The sequence below is a fragment of the Anomaloglossus baeobatrachus genome, chromosome 5 (genome assembly GCF_048569485.1).
Source record: "Anomaloglossus baeobatrachus isolate aAnoBae1 chromosome 5, aAnoBae1.hap1, whole genome shotgun sequence".
Lineage (NCBI taxonomy): Eukaryota > Metazoa > Chordata > Amphibia > Anura > Aromobatidae > Anomaloglossus > Anomaloglossus baeobatrachus.
The window spans coordinates 156,638,041-156,662,727 of NC_134357.1; positions in this window are offsets into that span (position 1 = coordinate 156,638,041).

The window sequence follows — 24,687 nt, forward strand, 5'->3', positions numbered from 1 at the left end:
CTAGTAATAAAACAAATCTGTTATTTCATATATGTAATTAATACATCAAAGGGGGTGGCTTTATCATAGTTACTCTGCTCAGAAGATGACCGTTAAACAAATGGGAGGAAGAGATTGTCAACTCCACTCCCCATGGCCCTAATTCCTAATTCATAGTGAAGCCATGCCTCTATGCTTGATGAGAGGGTGAAATGAATTATTACTAGGGCTGAATGGATCCGAACTGTAAATGTCCGGATCTGCGCGGTTTCAAAGATTTCCGGGTGCCGGATCCGGAATTCCGGGTGCAAGATCCGGATCCGGCACTGGGGAAAATAATTGAAAAAGAAAGAAAAACAGAAATCAAATAGCGTTTCATACTTACCGAGACCAAGTGTCATGGCGGCACACTGCTTCCAGGTCGCTTCACTTCCCGTACTGTGCATCGTATACACACAGCTTTCCGTGTATTCCGCGCCCACCAGCCGTCTTCTCATCTGTGATTGGTTGTAGGCAGATGTGCCCCCAGCCTGTGACAGTGTCTGCTTGCCGTGCATTGATCGCGGCTGTTATTGTCTGCACAGCCAGCGGTCGTGCTCTGTGGCCGCTGGCTATGTAGCAGAGCTGAAGCGGCAAGGGACCTTGTGTGGATTACGCCAGAGCTGCAGGGTGTTGGGGGTTAATAAAGTGGTGAAGGAGGGTGTGTGTTTTGTACTTTATTCCAAATAAAGGATTTTTCTGTGTCTGTGTTTATTTACATTCATTTACAAGTTAGTGTGATGCAGGTATCTCATAGATGCCTGTGCCATTACACTAACCTATCCTGATTGCCACCATCCCATGGCAATCGAGAAGAGCCGGTATTGCACCAGGATTGTCACATCAAATAGATGTAGCAATACCGGGCGGCTGCGGGCTGAGAATACCAGCCCCCAGTTGGCATTATCATGGCTGGGGATGAATATTAGGGGAAAACGCACGTCATGTTTTTTTTTAATCATTTATTTAAATGAAAAAAAAAGCCGCATCACCAGCACAGCCATGCACACTTCTGACAGGAATGTGCATGTGTTTCTGTGTACATGCATGCTCATCCTCAGAGCACGGCAGGCCATGCTGGCCATGCCGGCTGATGTCATGTCAGACTTGTACGAGTCTGACAGCGCATCACTGGCACAGCCACACACTTCTGACAGGAACGTGCATCTGTTTCTGAAACACATGCAAGTTCACCAAACTGGCTCGCAGACACTTGCACTGCTTTCCCCGCCCACCGGCCGTCCTGCTTAATGGTTGCAGTCAGCTGACACGCTGACACTCAGAGTAGGGGCGTGTCTAGCTGCAGCTAATTACATACGCTGGTGGGGCGGGCAAAGCAAAAAAATATTGACTTTTCGGCTCCAGAAGGGAAAAGCGTGACGCGGAAGGAGTTTGCTGCCATGACATAGCCTCGGTTTAGTAAACCGTGCGCACTTCTACCCCCTTGTCCCCTGCACAAACATTTTTAATCTCTGGATTCTGGTCCCCATAGACTTATATGGGCACTGGAATCCGAAGCGGATCCAGATTTTTTGATCAATCCAGCAGGGATCCGCCGGTTCCAGGTTTTGGTGCATTCGATCAGCCCTGATTATTACACATGATCTTTAAACACATGTAGTGCTCTTTTTGGAAGAATGCAGTCATGTATGTTTTTTCTGTACTTTTTACCCTTCTGGTCTTATAATAGACTACTAAACTTTTTGATTAATTACCCTTTACAAGTAGATCTCATATGTAAGTTTGCACATGTGGGTCTTTCTTTAACTAGAAAACAAATCAGCTGATTGGTATTTCATAGAAATAACAAAACTAAAAAGATGTCTCGTGTTTTAACCAGTTGTATTTCTGGCTCTGAATCAGGTTTCACCACTTGTTTTCCTATACTTTATTTTAGTTGTGTTTTTTTAATGTCATGTTGATGTTTCTGAAAATGTAATCTGTCCTCAAAAATGCCTTACATCAAAGTTAAAAACTAAGATTTTTCTGCTTTCAAAATTCCTAGTTGTCTCATTCATTACATTAATTACATCAAGACAGTCATGGTGTTTACCCCATTTCAATACTATCTTGCTCTAGCACTTGATTGCTCATTCTTCCAACTCTAAAAATGACCCCAAATCTCTGCAAAGCCTGAATATTTTTAAAATAGTTACTAATGGAAAAATGTACAGGTGGTTTCCAGTGAAAGTGACATAATAATATAATATTAATTTTTAGTTATATAGTGCCAACATATTCTGCAGCACTTTATAATTCAGAGTGGACATGTACAAACAATTAGAGTTGAGCGCGGTTCGTGGTTCGAGGTTCTCCAGTTCTAGGCTTGAGTGATTTTGGGGCCTGTTCTAGATCGAACTAGAACTCGAGCTTTTTGCAAAAGCTCGATAGTTCTAGAAACGTTCGAGAACGGTTCTAGCAGCAAAAAAACAGCTAATTCCTAGCTGGCTTTCCGCTGTAATAGTGTAAGTCACTCTGTGAATCACACTATTATGACATTTCAGTGTATAGTGTGCGTGAACAGCGCCTTCAGATCACTCCTGTTTGTATAATGGCGATCGCCATTTTTTTTTTTCCTTGTCTTCCTTCCCTAAGCGCGCGCGTGTAGTGGGGAGGGCCATTATGTCAGCCAATCCCAGACACACACACAGCTAAGTGGACTTTTAGCCAGAGAAGCAACGGCATGTGTGATAGGATGTCCATGTCACATGTCCCTGCATTATAAAACCGGACATTTTCCTCCAGGACGCCATTATCTGCCTTCTGCGTCCTTGGTGTCAGACATCACTGGTGCAGCTCCGTCCTGAGTCCTATCGCTGATACAGCTGTATGCGCTCCATACACAGCGCTGGACAGCTTAGGGATAGCACTTTCCATCAGTCCTTTTAAGGGCTCGCACCGGCAGGGTCAGAGCCATAGGTGACAGGTCCTAAAAACAGAGACAGCGTCTGTGTAGCTAAGGTCAGGGATTTCGTCGCTGCATTTCCCCATTAGGAGGGAATAGAAAGGCAGGCTTCCATTCCTCTACCCAGAGCCCCACAATCCTGGCATTGTACCCTCCTGTCCTCTGCACACTCCAACTCATTATAACTAAGCCATTATACTAGCAAACACTCAGTGTACCTAGTGGCATCCTAAACGTGGCTATTGGACTTTGCTATAGTCCCACTAGTGCAAAGATATTTGCAGCACCTCTGCCTGCATTGCACACTCCAACTCATTATAACTAAGCCATTATACTAGCAAACACTCAGTGTACCTAGTGGCATCCTAAACGTGGCTATTGGACTTTGCTATAGTCCCACTAGTGCAAAGATATTTGCAGCACCTCTGCCTGCATTGCACACTCCAACTCATTATAACTAAGCCATTATACTAGCAAACACTCAGTGTACCTAGTGGCATCCTAAACGTGGCTATTGGACTTTTGTCTAGTCACACTAGTGCAAAGACATTTGCAGCACCTCTGCTTGCATTGCACACTCCAACTCATTATAACTAAGCCATTATACTAGCAAACACTCAGTGTACCTAGTGGCATCCTAAACGTGGCTATTGGACTTTTGTCTAGTCACACTAGTGCAAAGACATTTGCAGCACCTCTACCTGCATTGCACACTCCAACTCATTATAACTAAGCCATTATACTAGCAAACACTCAGTGTACCTAGTGGCATCCTAAACGTGGCTATTGGACTTTTGTCTAGTCACACTAGTGCAAAGACATTTGCAGCACCTCTGCCTGCATTGCACACTCCAACTCATTATAACTAAGCCATTATACTAGCAAACACTCAGTGTACCTAGTGGCATCCTAAACGTGGATATTGGACTTTTGTCTAGTCACACTAGTGCAAAGACATTTGCAGCACCTCTGCCTGCATTGCACACTCCAACTCATTATAACTAAGCCATTATACTAGCAAACACTCAGTGTACCTAGTGGCATCCTAAACGTGGCTATTGGACTTTTGTCTAGTCACACTAGTGCAAAGATATTTTCAGCACCTCTGCCTGCATTGCACACTCCAACTCATTATAACTAAGCCATTATACTAGCAAACAATCAGTGTACCTAGTGACATCCTAAACGTGGATATTGGACTTTTGTCTAGTCACACTAGTGCAAAGACATTTGCAGCACCTCTGCCTGCATTGCACACTCCAACTCATTATAACTAAACCATTATACTAGCAAACACTCAGTGTACCTAGTGGCATCTTAAACGTGGCTATTGGACTTTTGTCTAGTCACACTAGTGCAAAGACATTTGAAGCACCTCTACCTGCATTGCACACTCCAACTCATTATAACTAAGCCATTATACTAGCAATTGATGCTGACAGTTTAAGGGCCGTAGTTGCATTGTCAGGGATATTTATTCTTTATTATTCTGCTGTTAATAAAGCTAGACCACCGCTGCAATCTACACCACCTCTCAATTTTTACTACCACATTTTCAGTGCACAATCTTGTCGCAATCAACATGAGTGGCAAAATGACAGATGCTGGTGGAAAGGGGAAGAGGCGTGGTGGAAAAAGAAAAAAAGGGTTTGTTCGTGGGGAAGGTGGCAAAGCTCGATTATCATCTGCTGAAGATAGACCATCTACCAGCAAAAGTAAGATGTCTACTACTTACCGTGGACAATCCGATATGCTCCCTTTTTTACGGACACGAACAACAGGAACAAAGGTAGATGATGGCCAAAAAAGGAAAATGCTTGAATGGATCTCAAGTGGTCCAACAAGTGCCCTCTCAGCCACTTCAAGTACTGCATCCAAAAAACACCAGTCCTCTGAGTTGTCATCCCAATCAAACTTGCTTTCTCCCAGCTCTGAAGTCTCCATCAGCCCTGCACAGTATGGTGGAACTGAGATGGCTGAGTCTGCAGAGCTGTTCAGTCACACTATAGCCTGGGAATCTGTTAGGGCCAGATGGACGGGTAGACCCTGGAGGTGGATCCACTGGGCCGAACTCCCGGATGAGGGAAAGGAGTCCGGTAGCCGGAGCACTGTAGGTAGCAGGACAGTCCGTGCACTGGGAAAAAACGGAGAAGTCCCTGGGACCACGAGGTCACTGATGGTGGTCCGGGTGACGGAGCTCAGGTTCGGAAGCCGTGATTTTGTCAGGCGGGGTCCGGAACCGTTGGAGCGAGATGACGGGTCACCGCAGGGACCTGAGATGGTACGGACTTTCAGGATGGCAGATGGGCAGCGTTCGGGGTTTGAGGTACCGCAGGACCGGATGGCGATGCAGGATCGGCTCTAGAAGACAGAGAGGTAAGTATCTCACAGAACACAAGGAGACCTGACTCCTAGCTTGGAAAAACACGAAGAACAGGCCCCGCTCCCTTGGACATTAACCCCCTATATACCCTGTACCTGTGTGCCTCATTTCCTGTTAATTGACACTGGCCCTTTAAGAAAGGGTCAGTGACCGCGCGCGCGCCCTAATGCGCATGCGCGCGGCCCGGGTGCCAGAAGCCAGGGCAGGAAGCTGAGAGGAGGACGCAGGGGAGCCGGCCAGGGACTGGGAAGCCGTCGGGCGCCGGGAGCGGAGACCAGGGGGCCTAGAAGGTACGGGCACCGGAGGCTGGAGAGCGGGGAGCGTGGCAGGTGAGCCGGGGAGCGGAGTAGAGGACCCGGGGGATGGAGCAGAGGACCCGGGGAGCGTGACAGAATCAGAGGTCTGCTCCCAAGCTACAGTGAGTACAGAACAGGAAATGGTCTGCAGTGATGCCCAGAACCTTTGTGACTCTAATTCAGGCCGTGAGGACCAAGTTTCTGAGCATAATGTTGACCCTTTGTCACAAACTGTAACACCTGTGGTTATAGACAATGAGGAACATACTGATGAAGATGAGACGCAGATACCCGATTGGGATGACAACTTAAATATTCGGTCACGGCAAGAAGAGGCTCGGTCTGAGGGGGAGGGGAGTGCAAACACAACAATTGATGATGAAGTTCTAGATCCCACCTACTGTCAACCCACAGTCAGGCACTCGAGGAGGTCAACAGAGGTGGTGGAGGAGGATGCAACTGATGACGAAGTTACCTTGCGCCTTCCTGGACAGAGTCGGAGTACTGGTAGCACGTCTACAACTGCATCCTTAGCCACCACTCTGCCTCTGAGCATTATTCGGGGTGGATCAACAGGTCGCATGGCCTCTAAGCCTTGCCTAGCCTGGTCCTTTTTTGACATAGAAAAAGATCGCCCAAATTATGTGATCTGTAAAATTTGTCATGGCTCTCTTAGTAGAGGTCAAAACCTCAGCAGTTTGACAACTTCTTCCATGAATCGTCACATAAATAAATATCATATGTCCCGGTGGGAAGCTCACCGTGCTGCAATGCGGCCTAGCGGAGCGAACCATCCACCGCCTGCCCCTTCCAGTGCATCCGTGCGCTCTTCATCTTCTAGGACTGTGGGGACAGCTGTCACACCTGTTTTTCCACCCACAACCTCCACCACTGTAACCGCAACAGGCAGTTTGCTTGGTAGGTCGTCAGTTGGTTTGGAAGGGGAAACAAGTGAGTGTGTACAGCTCTCTCAGACATCGATAGCACCAACGTTGGATGAAGGCAACATCATTTCTCCGCCTGCACTTTCCTCACAAACCTGCATTTTTCCAGGGACACCCTACTCAACACCGTCTACACACAGCAGCCAGATCTCTGTCCCTCAGATGTGGTCAAATAAAAGGCCACTTCCTGCGACCCATGACAAAGCTAAGAGGTTGACTCTATTCCTCTGTAAGCTGTTGGCTACCGAAATGCTGCCTTTCCGCCTAGTGGACACACAGGATTTTAGAGACCTTATGTCTGTCGCTGTGCCCCAGTACCAGATGCCTAGTTGCCACTACTTCTCTAAGAAAGGTGTGCCCGCGCTACACCAGCATGTCGCACACAACATCACCGCTTCCTTGAGAAACTCTGTGTGTCAACGGGTGCATTTCACCACCGATACTTGGACCAGTAAGCATGGACAGGGACCTTACATGTCGCTGACTGGGCACTGGGTAACTACGGTGATAGATGGTGAAGGGTCTGCTGCACAAGTCTTGCCGTCCCCACGACTTGTGTGTCAATCCTCTGTCTGTCCAAGTTCCGCCACTGCTTCTGCATCCTCCACCTCATCTGGGTCCTCCACCTCCGCCCCAAGCCTGCCTGGTCAGGCCACCAGCGTTCTCACTGCGCAGAAGGAATCACGCACCCCTCATTACTATGCTGGCAGCAGAGCGCAATGGCATCAGGCGGTCTTTAGCTTGACATGTCTTGGGAATAAGAGTCACACAGCTGAGGAGTTGTGGTCAGCTCTGCGGTCCGAGTTTAATAAATGGTTGTCTCCACTCAACCTGCAGCCTGGTAAGGCCGTGTGCGACAATGCTGCAAACCTGGGTGCGGCCCTTCACCTGGGCAAGGTGACACACGTACCTTGTATGGCTCACGTGTTGAACCTTGTCGTCCAGCAATTTTTAACACACTATCCCGGCCTAGATGGCCTTCTGAACAGGGCACGAAAACTGTCTGCTCACTTCCGCCATTCAAGCGCCGCAGCTCAGCGACTTGCATCGCTCCAGAAGTCTTTCGGCCTGCCGGTTCATCGCCTGAAATGCGATGTGGCGACACGCTGGAATTCAACTCTCCACATGTTACAGCGACTGTGGCAGCACCGCCGAGCCCTGGTGCAATACGTCATGACGTATAGCCTGGGCCAACGAGATGCAGAGGTCGGGCAGATCACCCTGATGGAGTGGTCTCAGATCAAGGACCTATGCACCCTTCTGCACAGTTTCGACATGGCGACGAATATGTTTAGCGCTGACAATGCCATTATCAGCATGACGATTCCAGTCATTTACATGCTGGAGCACACGCTAAACACTATTCGGAGTCAGGGGGTTGGACAACAGGAAGGGGATGAACTACAGGAGGATTCATATGCGCAAGACACAACAACATCACCAAGGTCCAGACGTTCATCATCAACAAGGCGCCAGGCATGGGACCATGGGGGACAGGGATCAACAAGGGCGCATAGTAGCAGGCTAAATGTTGAGGAAGGTGCAGGAGAACATGAAGAAATGGAGGACGAACTGTCCATGGACATGGAAGACTCAGCAGATGAGGGAGACCTTGGTCAAATTTCAGTTGAAATAGGTTGGGGGGAGATGTCAGAGGAAGAAAGAACGGTTAGCACCTCTATGCCACAAACACAGCGTGGACTTGGTCCGCATGGCTGCGCAAGACACATGAGTGCCTTCTTGTTGCACTACCTCCAACATGACCCTCGTATTGTCAAAATTAGAAGTGATGATGACTACTGGCTTGCCACACTATTAGATCCCCGGTACAAGTCCAAATTTTGTGACATAATTCCAGCCATAGAAAGGTACGCACGTATGCAGGAGTATCAGCAGAAGCTGTTACTCGATCTTAGCTCGGCTTTTCCACCAAAAACCGTGCAGGTGCAGGGAGTGATTCTCCCAGTTGTAACTTGCCAAACATGGGACGGTCTCGTCATCTTCAACAGTCTACCCGTACCAGTAGGACCGTATCTGGTGCTGGTAACAGCAATTTTATGGAATCTTTTCATAATTTTTTTAGACCCTCTTTTGCAAGGCCACCAGAGACAACAAGTCTGACACATAGTCAACGGCTGGAGAGGATGATACAGGAGTATCTCCAAATGAACATCGATGCCATGACTTTGCAAATGGAGCCTTGCTCCTTTTTGAGCTTCAAATCTAGAAAAATGGCCAGAGCTCTCCAGTTACGCCTTGGAGATTTTGTCGTGTCCAGCTGCCAGCGTTGTCTCTGAACGTGTCTTCAGTGCTGCTGGGTGTGTGCTGACAGATAAGCGCACGCGTCTGTCCAGTGACAATGTGGACAGACTGACGTTCATCAAAATGAACAATTCATGGATCCAGAAGGAATTTACTACCACTGTGTCATCCTGGGGAGAGTAAATGCTTGTGGATTTGGAATGTGCTTGATGCAAATCAAAACATCCTGTTTGCAACTAGGGCACAACTGCTGCCACTGAAGGGGTGAGTGTGTGTGGGGCCCAATTTTTGGAAAAAAAGGAGACTCCGCTTGGAGTCACCCTTGCTTGCTGTGTTTTTTAAAAGGAGCCAAGATGAACAGAGCTGGGATCAGGAAAAACTTTGCTACCTACCCTGGTGTCATCCTGGGGACGGTTAATTATGGCGTATTTTTGAATGTGCTTGATGCAAATCTAGCTGTGAAGTGTACAACTGGGGCACAACTGCTGCCACTGAAGGGGTGGGTGTGTGTGGGGCCCAATTTTTGGAAAAAAGGGAGACTCCGCTTGGAGTAACCCTTGCTTACATTGTTTTTAAAAGGAGCCAAGATTAACAAGTCATGGTTCAGCAAAGACTTTTACCTACCCCGGTGTCATCCTGGGGACGGTTAATTATGGCATATTTTTGAATGTGCTTGATGCAAATCAAGCTGTGAAGTGTACAACTGGGGCACAATTGCTGCCACTGAAGGGGTGGGTGTGTGTGGGGCCCAATTTTTGGAAAAAAGGGAGACTCCGCTTGGAGTAACCCTTGCTTGCTGTGTTTTTTAAAAGGAGCCAAGATGAACAGAGCTGGGATCAGGAAAGACTTTGCTACCTACCCTGGTGTCATCCTGGGGACGGTTAATTATGGCGTATTTTTGAATGTGCTTGATGCAAATCTAGCTGTGAAGTGTACAACTGGGGCACAACTGCTGCCACTGAAGGGGTGGGTGTGTGGGGCCCAATTTTTGGAAAAAAGGGAGACTCCGCTTGGTGTAACCCTTGCTTGCTGTGTTTTTTAAAAGGAGCCAAGATGAACAGAGCTGGGATCAGGAAAGACTTTGCTACCTACCCTGGTGTCATCCTGGGGACGGTTAATTATGGCGTATTTTTGAATGTGGTTGATGCAAATCTAGCTGTGAAGTGTACAACTGGGGCACAACTGCTGCCACTGAAGGGGTGGGTGTGTGTGGGGCCCAATTTTTGGAAAAAAGGGAGACTCCGCTTGGAGTAACCCTTGCTTGCTGTGTTTTTTAAAAGGAGCCAAGATGAACAGAGCTGGGATCAGGAAAGACTTTGCTACCTACCCTGGTGTCATCCTGGGGACGGTTAATTATGGCGTATTTTTGAATGTGCTTGATGCAAATCTAGCTGTGAAGTGTACAACTGGGGCACAACTGCTGCCACTGAAGGGGTGGGTGTGTGTGGGGCCCAATTTTTGGAAAAAAGGGAGACTCCGCTTGGAGTCACCTTGCGGTGTTTTACATGATTTTAGAAGGGCGTGCCATGCCTATATCTGTGTCTCCTCCTCTTTTTCCTTGTCCTGCTCTTTTGTTTTCACATAAGTATATGTCCTTGTCACTTTCTCATGTGTTTGTGTTGTGTTGTGAGTTGTTTGTCACCTTTTGGGCACCTTTGAGGGTGTTTTCTATTTGTTTTTATGTGTTTGTGAATGCCTGCCATTGTTTCCTATGCGGTTCGAGTTCGGTTCGTCGAACGTTCGACGAACCGAACTCGAACGGGACTTCCGTTCGGCGAACCGACCTCGAGCCGAACCGGGACCGGTTCGCTCATCTCTACAAACAATATGAGATGTTACAAACTAACAAAATTCAGATGCCAAGAGGAACGAGGGCCCTGCTCTTAAGCTTACATTCTATGGGGAAATAGAGAAGGCACAAAAGGTGAATGGGGGGGGAGATAAGTTTGTCAAAAATGGTCCAGCCATTGATTTAATAGGGGATTGAAAACCAGCAGCATGGGCCAGTCGCCAGACAGAATTTATACAGTCATGGCCAAAGGTTTTGAGAATGACACCAAAATTATATTTTCACATGATCTGTTGCCCTCTGGTTTTTAATTGTGTTTGTCTGATGTTTACATCGCATACAGAAATATAATTGTAATCATATTATGAGTACTAAAAGGTTATATTGACAGTTAGAATGAGTTAATAAAGCAAGTCAATATTTGCAGTGTTGACCCTTCTTCTTCAGGACCTCTGCAATTCTCCCTGGCATGCTCTCAATCAACTTCTGGATGAAATCCTGACTGATAGCTGTCCATTCTTGCATAAGCAATGCTTGCATTTTGCCAGAATTTGTTGGTTTTTGTTTTTCCACCCGTCTCTTGATGATTGCCCACAAGTTCTCAATGGGATTAAGATCTGGGGAGTTTCCAGGCCATGGACCCAAAATCTCTATGTTTTGTTCCATGAGCCATTTAGTGATCACCTTTGCTTTATGGCAAAGTGCTCTATCATGCTGGAAAAGGCATTGTTGGGCGTCAAACTGCTCTTGGACAGTTGAGAGAAGTTGCTCTTGGAGGACATTCTGGTACCATTCTTTATTCATGGCTGTGTTTTTAGGCAAGACTGTGAGTGAGCCGATTCCCTTGGCTGAGAAGTAACCCCACACATGAATCGTTTTAGGATGCTTAACAGTTGCCATGAGACAAGACTGGTGGTAGCGCTCACCTCTTTTTCTCCTAATAAGCTATTTTCCAGATGTCCCAAACAATCGAAAAGGGGATGCATCTGAGAAAATGACTTTACCCCAGTCCTGAGCAGTCCACTCCCTGTACCTTTTGCAGAATATCAGTCAGTCCCTGATGGAGAGAAGTGACTTCTTTGCTGCCCTCCTTGAAACCAGGCCTTGCTCAAGCAGTCTCCGCCTCACAGTGCGTGCAGAAGCACTCACACCAGCCTGCTGCCATTGCTGAGCTAGCTCGGCACTGCTGGTAGTCCGATCCCGCAGCTGAAACAGTTTTAAGATACGGTCCTGGCGTTTGCTGGTCTTTCATGGGCGCCCTGGAGCCTTTTTGGAAACAATGGAAGCTCTCTCCTTGAAGTTCTGGATGATGCGATAGATTGTTGACTGAGGTGCAATCTTTGTAGCTGCAATACTCTTCCCTGTTAGGCCATTTTTGAGCAGAGCAATGATGGCTGCACGTGTTTTTTTAGAGATAACCATGGTTAACTGAAGAGAAACAATCATACTAAGCACCAGCCTCCTTTTAAAGTGTCCAGTGGTGTCATTCTTAATCATGACTGATCGCCAGCCCTGTCCTCATCAACACCCACACCTGTGTTAATGGAACAATCACTAAAACAATGTTAGCTGCTCCTTTTAAGGCAGGAATGCAATGATGTTGAAATGTGCTTTGGGGGTTAAAGTTCATTTTCTTAGCCAATACTGACTTTGCAAGTAATTGCTGTTAAGCTGATCACTCTTTATTACATTCTGGAGTATATGCAAATTGCCATTAGAAAAACTTAAGCAGTAGACTTTGTAAAAACTAATAGTTGTAGCATTCTCAAAACCTTTGGCCATTACTGTACATACAGAGTGTAAAAAAGTACATGAAGAAGAATGCAATCAGAAGATACAGAGGACAAGTGTTACGGGGGAACCGGCAGATTAGGACCAGGGGGTATATATCCCAATCGCCAGTTGGGGCCCACCATGCTCCAGATGGTATTGGAGCTGCTGGCACCCTGTGGGTTAGGCGGAGACGATAGAGCTGGATGGCTCTGAGATAACCCAGGGAACCAGTCACGTGTGTAGTGACATGTCCGACTGGACTACAACCCAGTTAGCATTTCGGTGGAATTAGCGCAACCCCGACCACGTGTGCAGGAAACACATCAGGCCGGATGGTAACCAGGTAGCATTAACCGAGAAGACCACTGTGACAGCGCTCTGTCGGCCACGTGTGTCAGACACAACAGGCCGAGCGGTCCTTCGATTAGCATTTCTGGTCATTACTCGAATAGCCACAAGTGTAGAGGACACGTCAGGCCAAGGGATCACACCAGTAGCGTTGACTGGGAAGCCAAGGAGGATAATAGGTTCACACACCCAATCCTGGAACACCCTGTTAACTCCACAGGGGTCCTAAGGTATGCTGTCTGTGCGCGTAGGAGGCAAAACCGAACAGGTGGCGCAACAGGTGCGTTGTCCATGTGCATAGAGAGCACTCTCGGACAGGTGACGCAGCAGCCGCAGCCCAGTTAATGCCACTGGACTGATATAGCACAATAGGAAGTCTGACCCTCATGTGGTGAGCTACGAATCTTGGTGTGACAGGCGCCGTTCGCCTAGCCCTACCTACCGCTTCCAACAAGGCTTATGCCAGCATGAATTCTAAGTGAATATGAGTGAAGACTGCGCACCTCCATGTTGTCTCCAGCCCCTTTCATAACCTAAATCTGCCCCAAACCCAGAGTGGAACCACCAAGGTCCAATAGCAGAGTGCCATATCATCAGCGACGTCACCATCGGCCTATCCGTAACCGCCACGTCATTGATGACCTAATGGCAGCCACGCCCCAAACACTTCACCAGTCATCGTCTGACGACCAATGGTGAGGTGCCAGATTATAGGGACGGGCCTCTGCGAGCCAGTCCGGAGTGGCCACGTCATCAGAACACCTGACACCCTCTGCCCTATCAGGGCCTGCCACCTCACGGACATGCTCAGTGAGGTCCTTACCGGACCTAGCCTCTGATGCACTAAGTGCCTGAGCATGCTCAGTAGCCTGAACAACAGACTCAGAAATCAGACTATTTGCCTGAGTATGCTCAGTAGGCACATCCAAGAACTTAAACACAGCACAAAGTCCAAGTACCTGTTCAAATATGCTCTTCGGAATAATTGTGGGAGCATGCTCTGTAGCCTGAACTGAGGACTTAGGCGGGCTTTGCACACTACGACATCGCAGGTGCGATGTCGGTGGGGTCAAATTGAAAATGACATACTTCCGGCATTGCATGTGACATCGTAGTGTGTAAAGGTTCGATGATACGATTAACGAGCGCAAAAGCATCGTAATCCTATCATCGGTGCAGCGTCGGCGTAATTCCAGAACCGCCACGTCATTGATGACCTCATGGCAGCCACGCCCCAAACACTTCACCAGTCATCGTCTGACGACCAATGGTGACGTGCCAGATCATAGGGGCGGGCCTCTGTGAGCAAGTCCGGAGTGGTTACGTCATCAAGAGACCTGACACCCTCTGCCCTATCAGGGCCTTCCCCTCATGGACATGCTCAGTGAGGTCCTTACCTGACCTAGCCTCTGATGCACTAAGTGCCTGAGCATGCTCAGTAGCCTGAACAACAGACTCAGAAATCAGACTATCTGCCTGAGCATCCTCAGTAGGCACATCCCAGAACTTAGACACAGCACGAAGTCCAAGTACCTGTGCAAAGAGGCTGTTTGATTAATTGTGGGAGCATGCTCAGTATCCTGAACTGAGGACTTAGGGGTATTTTGCACACTACGACATCGCAGCTGCGATGTCGGTGGGGTCAAATTAAAAGTGACGCACTTCCGGCATCGCATGCGACATCGTAGTGTGTAAAGGCTTGATGATACGATTAACGAGCACAAAGCGTCGTAATCGTATCATCGCTGCAGCGTCGGCGTAATCCATAATTACGCTGACGTGACAGTCCGATGTTGTTCCTCGCTCCTGCGGCAGCACACATCGCTGTGTGTGAAGCCGCAGGAGCGAGGAACATCTCCTACCGGTGTCACTGCGGCTTTGTAGAATATGCGGAAGGAAGGAGATGGGCGGCATGTTTACATCCCACTCATCTCCGCCCCTCCGCTCCGATTGGCCGCCTAGTGTGTGACGTCGCTATGACGCCGCACGACCCGCCCCCTTAACAAGGAGGCGGGTCGCCGGCCAGAGCGACGGTCGCAGGACAGGTGAGTCCATGTGAAGCTGCCGTAGCGATAATGTTCGCTACGGCAGCTATCACAAGGATATCGCTGCTGCGACGGGGGCGGGTACTATCGCACTCGGCATCGCAGCATTGGCCTGCGATGTCGCAGTGTGCAAAGTACCCCTTAGTCTCAGAAATGACATAATCAGGCTGAGCATGCTCACTAGGCAAAACACCGGGCTTAGACTCTGGCTGGGGTAAATCGGCACGCGCATGTGCACTAGCCACCTCTCCACACTTAGGCGTGGTGGAAGCAGCAGCCAACTGTATGACCCGAGGCACACCAAAGGACGGCAGCTGGCGCCTGGGCGCAACAGGAACGGCAGCAGGCTGCTTGCAGCTATGGTGGCACCGGTTCATAACAGTACCCTCCCCTCTAGCGGCCCTCCCACTCGAATGGTCTATAGTCATGAAAGATACCACTGAGCGATGGGCAGAAGATGGAGAAATGCAGTGAGAGCTACAAGACTCACTCCACCGCGTAATCACCACAGACGGCCAGTCGATATGTGGGGAATGCCGCTTCAACCAAGGAATACCCAGCAGAATATCATCTGCACCCTTAGGGAGAACCAGAAACGAAATGTTCTCCCTATGCCCAGATGACATGGCAAGGGTAATGGGCACTGTCCGCTAGTCAATTTCTCTGGGCAACAAGGACCCATCCACCACACGGACTCTCACTGGCCTTGGCATTTGCACCAGTGGAATGGCATGCCGCCGGGCAAAAGAGGAGATGAAATTATCCGCAGCCCCTTTGTCTACACTCGCCTTTGTGGACCATGTTGACCCCTTAAAGGAAATGGACACAGGAAACGTCACCCTAATGGATGACGCCGAGTCTAGTCTACCTCCAGCTATGTTCACCAATCGCGGTCGCTTAACCCTGACGCTTAGGACAAAGTTTGGCATAATGACCATACTGTCCACAAGCGAAACAGGAAATGCCCTTGCGACTCGATGACCTAGCAGCGCCAAACCTAGAGATGTCCATAGGGACAGAGACGTCCTCTAAAGTAGGTCCAGTAGGAGAGACCACCACAGTTGCTGAATGACACTCTGACCTGCGCTTCAGCTGACGTTCGGAGGTCCGTAGGTCAATGCGGGTAGCCAGAGTCATGAGGCCGTCAAGCGTAGTTGGTACCTCGTGCGATGCTAACGCGTTCTTCACATGCGAGGCTAACCTCTCCAGAACATTGAAATGAGCGTCCTCTCTGGCCACCCCAGTTCTGAAAGCAAGTGTCCTGAAACTCACAGCATATTGACTCGAGAGGGTACACCCCTGCTCCAAAGTCAGTAGCTGTAGGGCTGAGTGGTGAGTGACCTAAGGCCCCAGGAACACTTGCCTCAAAGACTCCAAAAATTCCTCAGAGTCCTTAACTACGGGGTTGTTCTTCTCTCACAATGGTGTAGCCCGCTCCAGTGCTCTATCAGAGAGCAAGGAGATGATAAACCTCAGCTTCGACCTCTCTGTAAGGAACCGTGCAGCCCGCAACTGCAGATGGATTGAGCACTGGTTCAAGAATCTCTTACATGCCTTGCTGTCCCCTGAAAACTTATTGGGCAGCGAGAGGTGAGGGAGGGTTGGAGTAGGCTTGGTGGCCGACACCATTGCAGCCGCTTGAGCCACCAAATCATCCATATCAGCAGCAAGAGCAGACTGCTCCAGACCCATCACTCTGGCCTCAAGGTGCAGTATGAACTGAAGTAGTTGCTCCATCTCCGCCATGCCAGCCAGACCCTGGCGCAGTCTTACTGTTACGGAGGAACCAGCAGATTAGGACCAGGGGGTATATATCCCAATCGCCAGTCGGGGCCCACCGTGCTCCAGGTGGTAATGGAGCTGCTGGCACCCTGTGGGTTAGGCGGAGACTATAGAGCTGGATGGCTCTGAGATAACCCAGGGAACCGGTCACATGTGTAGTGACACGTCAGACCGGACTAAAACCCAGTTAGCGTTTTGGTGGAATTGGTGCAACCCCGACCACGTGTGCAGGAAACACATCAGGCCGGATGGTGACCAGGTAGTGTTGACCGAGAAGACCACTGCGACAGCGCCCTGTCGGCCACATGTGTCAGACACGACAGGCCAAGCGGTCCTTCTATTAGCGTTTATGGTCACTACTCGAATAGCCACATGTGTAGAGGACACGTCAGGCCAAGGGATCACACCAGTAGCGTTGACTGGGAAGCCAAGGAGGATAATAGGTTCACACACCCAATCCTGGAACACCCTGTTAACTCCACAGGGGTCCTGAGGTATGCTGTCTGTGCGCGTAGGAGGCAAAACCGAACAGGTGGCGCAACAGGTGCGTTGTCCATGTGCATAGAGAGCACTCTCGGACAGGTGATGCAGCAGGTATGCTGTCCATGTGTGTAGGAGGCACAACTGGACAGGTGACGCAGCAGCCGCAGCCCAGTTAACGCCACTGGACTGCTATAGCACAACAGGAACGGTAGCAAGGAAGCACGGCGCCTTACCCTCATGTGCTGAGCCACGAATCTTGGCGTGACAGGCACTGTTTGCCTAGACCTACCTACCGCTTCCAACAAGGCTTATGCCCCCATGAATTCTAAGTGAATATGAATGAAGACTGCGCACCTCCATGTTGTCTCCAGACCCTTTTATAACCTAGATCATCCCCAAACCCAAAGTTGAACTACCAAAGTCGAATAGCAGAGTGCCATATCATCAGCGACGTCACCAGCGGCCTATCCAGAACCGCCACGTCATTGATGACCTCATGGCAGCCACGCCCCAAACACTTCACCAGTCATCGTCTGACGACCAATGGTGATGTGCCAGATCATAGGGGCGGGCCTCTGTGAGCAAGTCCAGAGTGGTTACGTCATCAGGAGACCTGACACCCTCTGCCCTATCAGGGCCTGCCCCTCACGGACATGCTCAGTGAGGTCCTTACCTGACCTAGCCTCTGATGCACTAAGTGCCTGAGCATGCTCAGTAGCCTGAACAACAGACTCAGAAATCAGACTATTTGCCTGAGTATGCTCAGTAGGCACATCCAAGAACTTAAACACAGCACAAAGTCCAAGTACCTGTTCAAAGATGCTCTTCGGAATAATTGTGGGAGCATGCTCTGTAGCCTGAACTGAGGACTTAGGCGGGCTTTGCACACTACGACATCGCAGGTGCGATGTCGGTGGGGTCAAATTGAAAATGGCATACTTCCGGCATTGCATGTGACATCGTAGTGTGTAAAGGTTCGATGATACGATTAACGAGCGCAAAAGCATCGTAATCCTATCATCGGTGCAGCGTCGGCGTAATTCATAATGACGCTGACGCGACAGTCCGATGTTGCTCCTCGCTACTGCGGCAGCACACATCGCTGTGTGTGAAGTCGCAGGAGCGAGGAACATCTCCTACCGGCGTCACCGCGGCTTCCGTAGGATATGCGGAAGGAAGGAGGTGGGCGGGATGTTTACATCCCGCTCATCTCCGCCCCTCCGCTCCTATTGGCCGCCTGCCGTGTGACGTCGCTGTGACGCCGCACAACCCGCCCCCTTAATAAGGAGGCGGGTCGCCGGCCAGAGCGACGTCCTAGGACAGGCGAGTCCATGTGAAGCTGCCGTAGCGATGATGTTCGCTACGGCACCTATCACAAGGATATCAGAGCTCCGACGGGGGCGGGGATTATCGCGCTCGGCATCGCAGCATCGGCCTGCAATGTCGCAGCGTGCAAAGTGCCCCTAAGTCTCAGAAATGACACAATCAGGCTGAGCATGCTCACTAGGCAAAACACTGGGCTTAGACTCTGGCTGGGGTAAATCGGCGTGCGCATGCACACTAGCCACCTCTCCACATTTAGACGTGGTGGAAGGAGCAGTCAACTGGACGACCCGAGGCACGGCCAAGAACGGCAGCCGGCGCCTGGGCGCAACAGGATCCGCAGCAGGCTGCTTGCGGCTATGGCGGCGCCGGTTCGTAACAACAAGAATTGGAAGTAAATTTTATCATTGGCAGAAAGGGTTTAGATCAGATGAAGGAAGTGAGGTGATAAGCTAGTTTAAAGAAATGCGTTTTTAGGGCATGCTTAACACTAGAACTACTGAGGTAGTCATTTTGACTACTTTGCACCATGTATTTCTATATAGGTGTCACGAGTCCAGTAGTTGTAGTGTTAAAGGTTTGGATGTTGGGAATTATTCAAATTGTTCTTAGTAGTGTGTTCCAGAGCATTGGCACAGCTCGTGATAACTATTGAAGACGGGAGTGGGAGGTTTGAATTATTGAGGATGTCAGTCTTAGGCAATATCAGAACAGAGGGCATGGGTAGGGTGACAGACAGAGATGAGGGAGAGGCAGAACTGCAGAGAGCTTTGTGAGTGAATGTGATAAACTTATATTGTACTCTGTAGCGGATAGGCAACAAATGCAATAAGTGGCACAGGGTGGAAGCATCAGTGAAGCAGTTGGAGAGGAAAATGATCCTGGCTGCAGCATTCAGAATAGATTGGAGAGGGGAGAGTTTAGTAACAGGGAGAGCAATTAGTAAAGAATTACAGTAATCCAGGTGAGCATGAATAAGAGCAACAGTAAGAGTTTTTGTAGAGTCAACGGTAAGAAAAGATTGAATTCTAGAGATGTTTTTGATGTGGAGGTGACATGAACAAGCGAGTAAACGAATGTGGGGAGCGAAGGAGAGATTGGAATCAAATATAACCCCAAGAAAGCCGGTGTGCTGTTGGGGCATAATGGTAGAACCATACACAGAATATTGGGTTGGGAAGGTTGGGAGAAAGAAAGAACATGAGAAGTTCAGTTTTGACAGGTTCAGTTTCAGATAAAGGGAGGACACGATGTTGGAGACAGCGGACAAACAATTGTTAATATTTTGTAATAATGCAGGGGTGATGTCAGGAGACAATGTATACAGTTGGGTGTCATCAGAATAGAGATGGTACTGGAAACCAAATCTGCTGATGGCTTGTCCAATAGGGGCAGTGTATGGAGAGAAAAGGAGGGGTCTAGGACTGAACCCTGAGGAACCGTAAGGGGAAGAGAAGAGAAAGTAGAGCCAGCAAAAGATACAGTGAAGGAGCAGTCAGAGAGATAGGAGAAGAACCAAGAGAGAATGGTGTCTTTGAGCCCGATAGAGCAGGACATAGTGAGGAGGAGCTGGTGATCCACAGTGTTAAATGTAGCAGAGAGTTCCAGGAGAATCAGCAGGGAGTAGTGACCATTAGATTTAGCTGTTAGTAGATTATTTGAGACTTTAGTAAGAGCAGTTTCAGTAAAATGTAAGGTGCAGAAACCAGATTGCAGAGGGTCAAGGAGAGAGTTATATGACAGATAGCAGATTAGACGGGAATGGACCATGTGTTCCAAGAGTTTGGAGATGAAGGGGAGATTAGAGACTGGTCTTTAGTTAGCGGCACAATTTTGGTCCAGGGATGTTTTTTAAGTAATGGGTGTATGCTTGCATGTTTTAAGGAGGAGGGAAAGACACCAGAGGAGAGAGAGAGATTGAATATTTTATTTAAGTGAGTAGTGACAGCTGGGATGACAGATTTAAGGAAATATGAGAAAATAGGGACACTGCTGCAGGTGGTATTGCGAGAAAATGCGTGAAGCTTAGTAACTTCTTCTGTGACCGGAACAAGAGTGAAAGTGAGCTAGATGAAGTGTAGGAGAAATCTTCGGCTAGATTGGATTTTCTCCACTGATGTTCAGCGCACCTGGAGCACCGCTGGAGGAAATGTGTTTGAAACATGTGCCAGGGCTGCTGTCATCTGTGCCGAGTTGCTCTGTATATCAGGTGCAGCTTCGTCCAGGGTGCTCTGCAGGGTTTCATTATAATTTTTTACAGCAGAGTCAAGATATGAGAGTGAGGAGATTGGGGCCAATGATGACTGCAACTTCATCAGAAATTTCTGGGTGTTAATGGCGTGTATATTCCTATACGGTTGGTAAGTTGGGTCATCCTAAGTGGATTGACAGTTCTTGATCAAGAATGAAAGAAAGTTTGGTCAGAGAGTGGGAGACGGGAGTTAGTAAAATCATGCACTGAGCAGAGACAGGAGAAGTCCAGGTCCGGACTATTCCTGCCTTCATGTGTAGGAGAGTTAGCTAATTGTGAAAGGCCAAGAGAGGAGGTTACAGATAAAAGATGAGTGGCAGCTGGGGAGAGGGGATCATCAATAGTGATGTTAAAGTCCCCCATGACAAGAATGGGGAGGTCATAGGGTAGGAAATGTGGAAGCCAGGTGGTGAAATGATCCATGAACTGACGGTTTGTGCTTGGAGACCGATAAACAACTGCTACTTGCAAGAAGGGTCTGTAAAGCATGTCAGTGTGGTCCTCAAAAGAAGGGAAGATAAGTGAGGGAACAGGAGGGATGACCAGAAAAGTGCAGTTTGGAGGAAGCAGCTAACCAAAACCTCCACCTGATCTGTTGTCAAGTCTAGGGGCATGAGAAAATTGTAGGCCACCATGTGAGAAAGCAGCAGCAGCGGTGGTGTCTGACTGCTGAAACCAGGTCTCAAATATAGGTCAGGTAAAGAGAAAACCGGTTTAAATGCCGCGCTAAAAACCACTTATGTTGTAGATGAAAAAGATTTCCTTTATTTCATAATTCTACGCGTTTCAGAGACATCTCCGTCTCCTTCCTCAGGAAAATAAATAAATATGATTTATTTTCCTGAGGAAGGAGACGGAGATGTCTCTGAAACGCGTAGAATTATGAAATAAAGGAAATCTTTTTCATCTACAACATCAGTGGTTTTTAGCGCGGCATTTAAACCGGTTTTCTCTTTACCTGACCTATATTTTATATACTGCATTCCGGGGCCGCTGCTAAACCACAAAAAGGCACTCACATGCGATCATAAGGAGTTGTGACTTGCACAACCCTACCAGGTGAGTGTACCTCTTTCTGTCTCTCTACCCTCATACCGGGTAAGACCCTATTGCGCTTTTTCCCCCTACAGCTCTAAAAGAAACCAGGTCTCAGTAAGAGCCAGGAAGTGAAGGGAATTGGAAAGAAAAAGAGTCATGGGTGAAGGAGAGTTTGTTACATGCTGATGTGGGTTCCAAAGGGCACAGTTAAAGGAGACAGAAAGTATGCAAGGAATATTAATGAGATTTGTCAGTTTTCTGAGTGTACCAGGGAAGGAGTTGAATGTACTATTAAAAGAAGGGCCTGGATTAGGTGCAATATCTCCTGCTACAAGGAGAAGGAGAATAGAGAGAGTGAGCATGAGGTGAAGAAATTTATGAGAGTGTCTCTTGTGTTGCTTGGTGGCAGTGAATGGTTCTGGATGGTTTTAAAGTTTGAAAAGAGCTAGACAGCAATACAGAGGAGAGGGGAGGAGAGATGGACTGGTATGGATGGAATGCACTGGGTGTGTGAAAGGGCAGTAGAAATGAGGGATTGAAGCAGCTAGCATATAAATGGTACAATACATAGGATGCCTTACTTGTATCCTTCCCTGTACAACTGCAAAGTATAAATACTGGGCACTTATAAATATCAGCACTTGGATAAAATCTGCACAAATTCCCCGTGCCCAAAAATACATAATTTGAATGGCATACGGTAGGCAAAATAGAGTCCAACACTGAGAAAAATAGCTGCAGCAGAAAGAATTTAAGGCGGGCTTTACACGTTGCGACATAGCTACCGCTATATCGCCGGGGTCACGTCGTTAGTGACGCACATCCGGTACCGGTAGCGACATTGCAACGTGTAAATCCTAGGTGCAACGATGAATGAGCACAAAAGCGTAAAAAACTGCTGATCTGTGTCCCGTTGTTCATTTCCATAATGTCGAATGTCGTTACTGCTGCAGATACGATGTTGTTTGTCGTTCCTGCAGCACCACACATCGCTGTGTGTGAAACCGCAGGAACGACAAACATCTCTTTACCTGCATCCACCAGCAATGCAGAAGGAAGGAGGTGGGTGGGATGTTATGTCCCGCTCATCTCCGCCCCTCCGCTTCTATTGGCCGGCCGCTTAGTGACGTCGCTGTGACGCCGAACGCACCTCTCCCTTGAAGGAGGGATTGTTCGGCGGTCACAGCGATGTCGCCGACCAGGTATGTGTGAAGATGTAATTTACCCTCTCACTGTATATGCTGTGATACTATGTCATGATATGTATATTTCCCTGGTTGTATTAGTTGTAATTCATGTATTTTCTTGGGGGAGCTACTGGTCTCAATGTGTCTCTCTCATACAATTGTAGTCTTGGCATCTAATGTGATTATGTAAATAGCCTGTCCTCTTCTTTCCAGAGTTGTGTATCTAATCTGTAATTGCATTGGCCAGTGAAGGAATAGTCATTGTTCTTTACAGCAGGGGATCCCTTCATCTACTGTGGCTGGCAGACATATTGGAGCCCTGTGATGGACCAAACCATTGATGATAGGATGTGTGACCCCTACCCCCTGAACAAACATGGTGGGCTGGTCAAGCAGCACAGACAATGCATTTCCCTTTTTGTAACTTCAGAGTGAGCTGAAACTTGAAGAGAGCAGGAGCCCCAGCCTGGGTGGCTGTGGACACGGACGGAGATAGGCCTGTGTGGCGGCCCGGGGGATTGTGTGGAACTCTTTGGACTACTGTAAGGACGATTGCTTTGTTATCCGGTCCGAGGATTGTCGGGAAGGGCCCCCGAATCTGTTTTATGTGGACTAATCGTGTGCTGTTCCTGTATTCCTGTTAATAAACCTGTTGGATCGTTCCTCGGCCTCGTCCATCCTTTGCTCTGTTGTACACTCCCGTCACAAACTGGTTGGCAGCGCTGGGATCAGAGCAGAAGGAATGGAGGACAATGGCTCAACATCAGGAACCAGTACTGCAGAGTAGAAGACCTGGATTTTGGGGAGCCTGCAATCAAAGGCCCGTGAAGTAGGAGTTCGTTTCAAAGGACTCTCCAAGGAGCAGCTGATTGAGGCGCTAGAAGGAGTCTGTTCGCAAAATGACGTGGAGGAAGGATCCTCACAGCAAACGGAAGAAAGACGGCAGCCGGAGGTGAATACCCAAAAAAGTCAATGGGTTGTGTGGTACAAGGAGGAGATGGCACTGCTTGGAGATGAGGCCACCATAGAAGATAAGAGGGAGGCCATGCGTGGAGCTAAAGAGAAGGAGCGCAGGATGGAGGAGATGGCATTGCTGGATAAGGAGCTCGCTGTGGAAGCCGCGAGAGGTTCCAGACAGACTGTAACCCCAGCACCCATCATGAGGGAACTTCCCAGGGTGTCCCGCAAAGACTTTAAGCCGTTTAATGAGGCTGCAGGCGACATTGAGGGCTTCTTCCAGGACTTTGAGCATCAGTGTCGATTAATGGAAGTCCCGGACAGGGAGCGTGTCCGGCATCTGGTTGGGCTCCTAGAGGGGGGAGCTGCTGAAGCCTATAGAGCTATGGACCCTCGGTGGAACTGTGAGTATGCGGATATTAAACAGACTATTCTAGAACATTATGCTGTGACCCCAGACACTTACAGGACTCAGTTCCGTGCTTTAGCCTGTGATGGGGAAGTGTCTTTTAAGATATATGCTCATAGACTCAAACAAATATGTAATCGCTGGCTGGAGGCAGAGGAGGCCTTATCTTGGGAGACCTTCCTGCAGGTCATCCTAAAAGAACAATTCTTTGCCCAGTGCCCCGCTGAGATCCGGGAATGGGTGCGTGAGAGAAAACCAGCGACAGTGGAGGAAGCTGCTGCTCTCGCTGATGAGGCTCTCACCATCAAGCCTCAGTGGAGGGTTCTGTTGGAGGATGGAGAGACGCCTAACAGCTCCACAACACCGGATGCCCCCAGTTATTCTGTCCCCATTGTTCCCCGTTCCTCTAAGCCACCACATGTTGATACCCGTGTTAATGTGCCTCTAGTTGCTTCTACTGCACTTTCTGGAATACGCCGGGGAGAGGAAGTAAC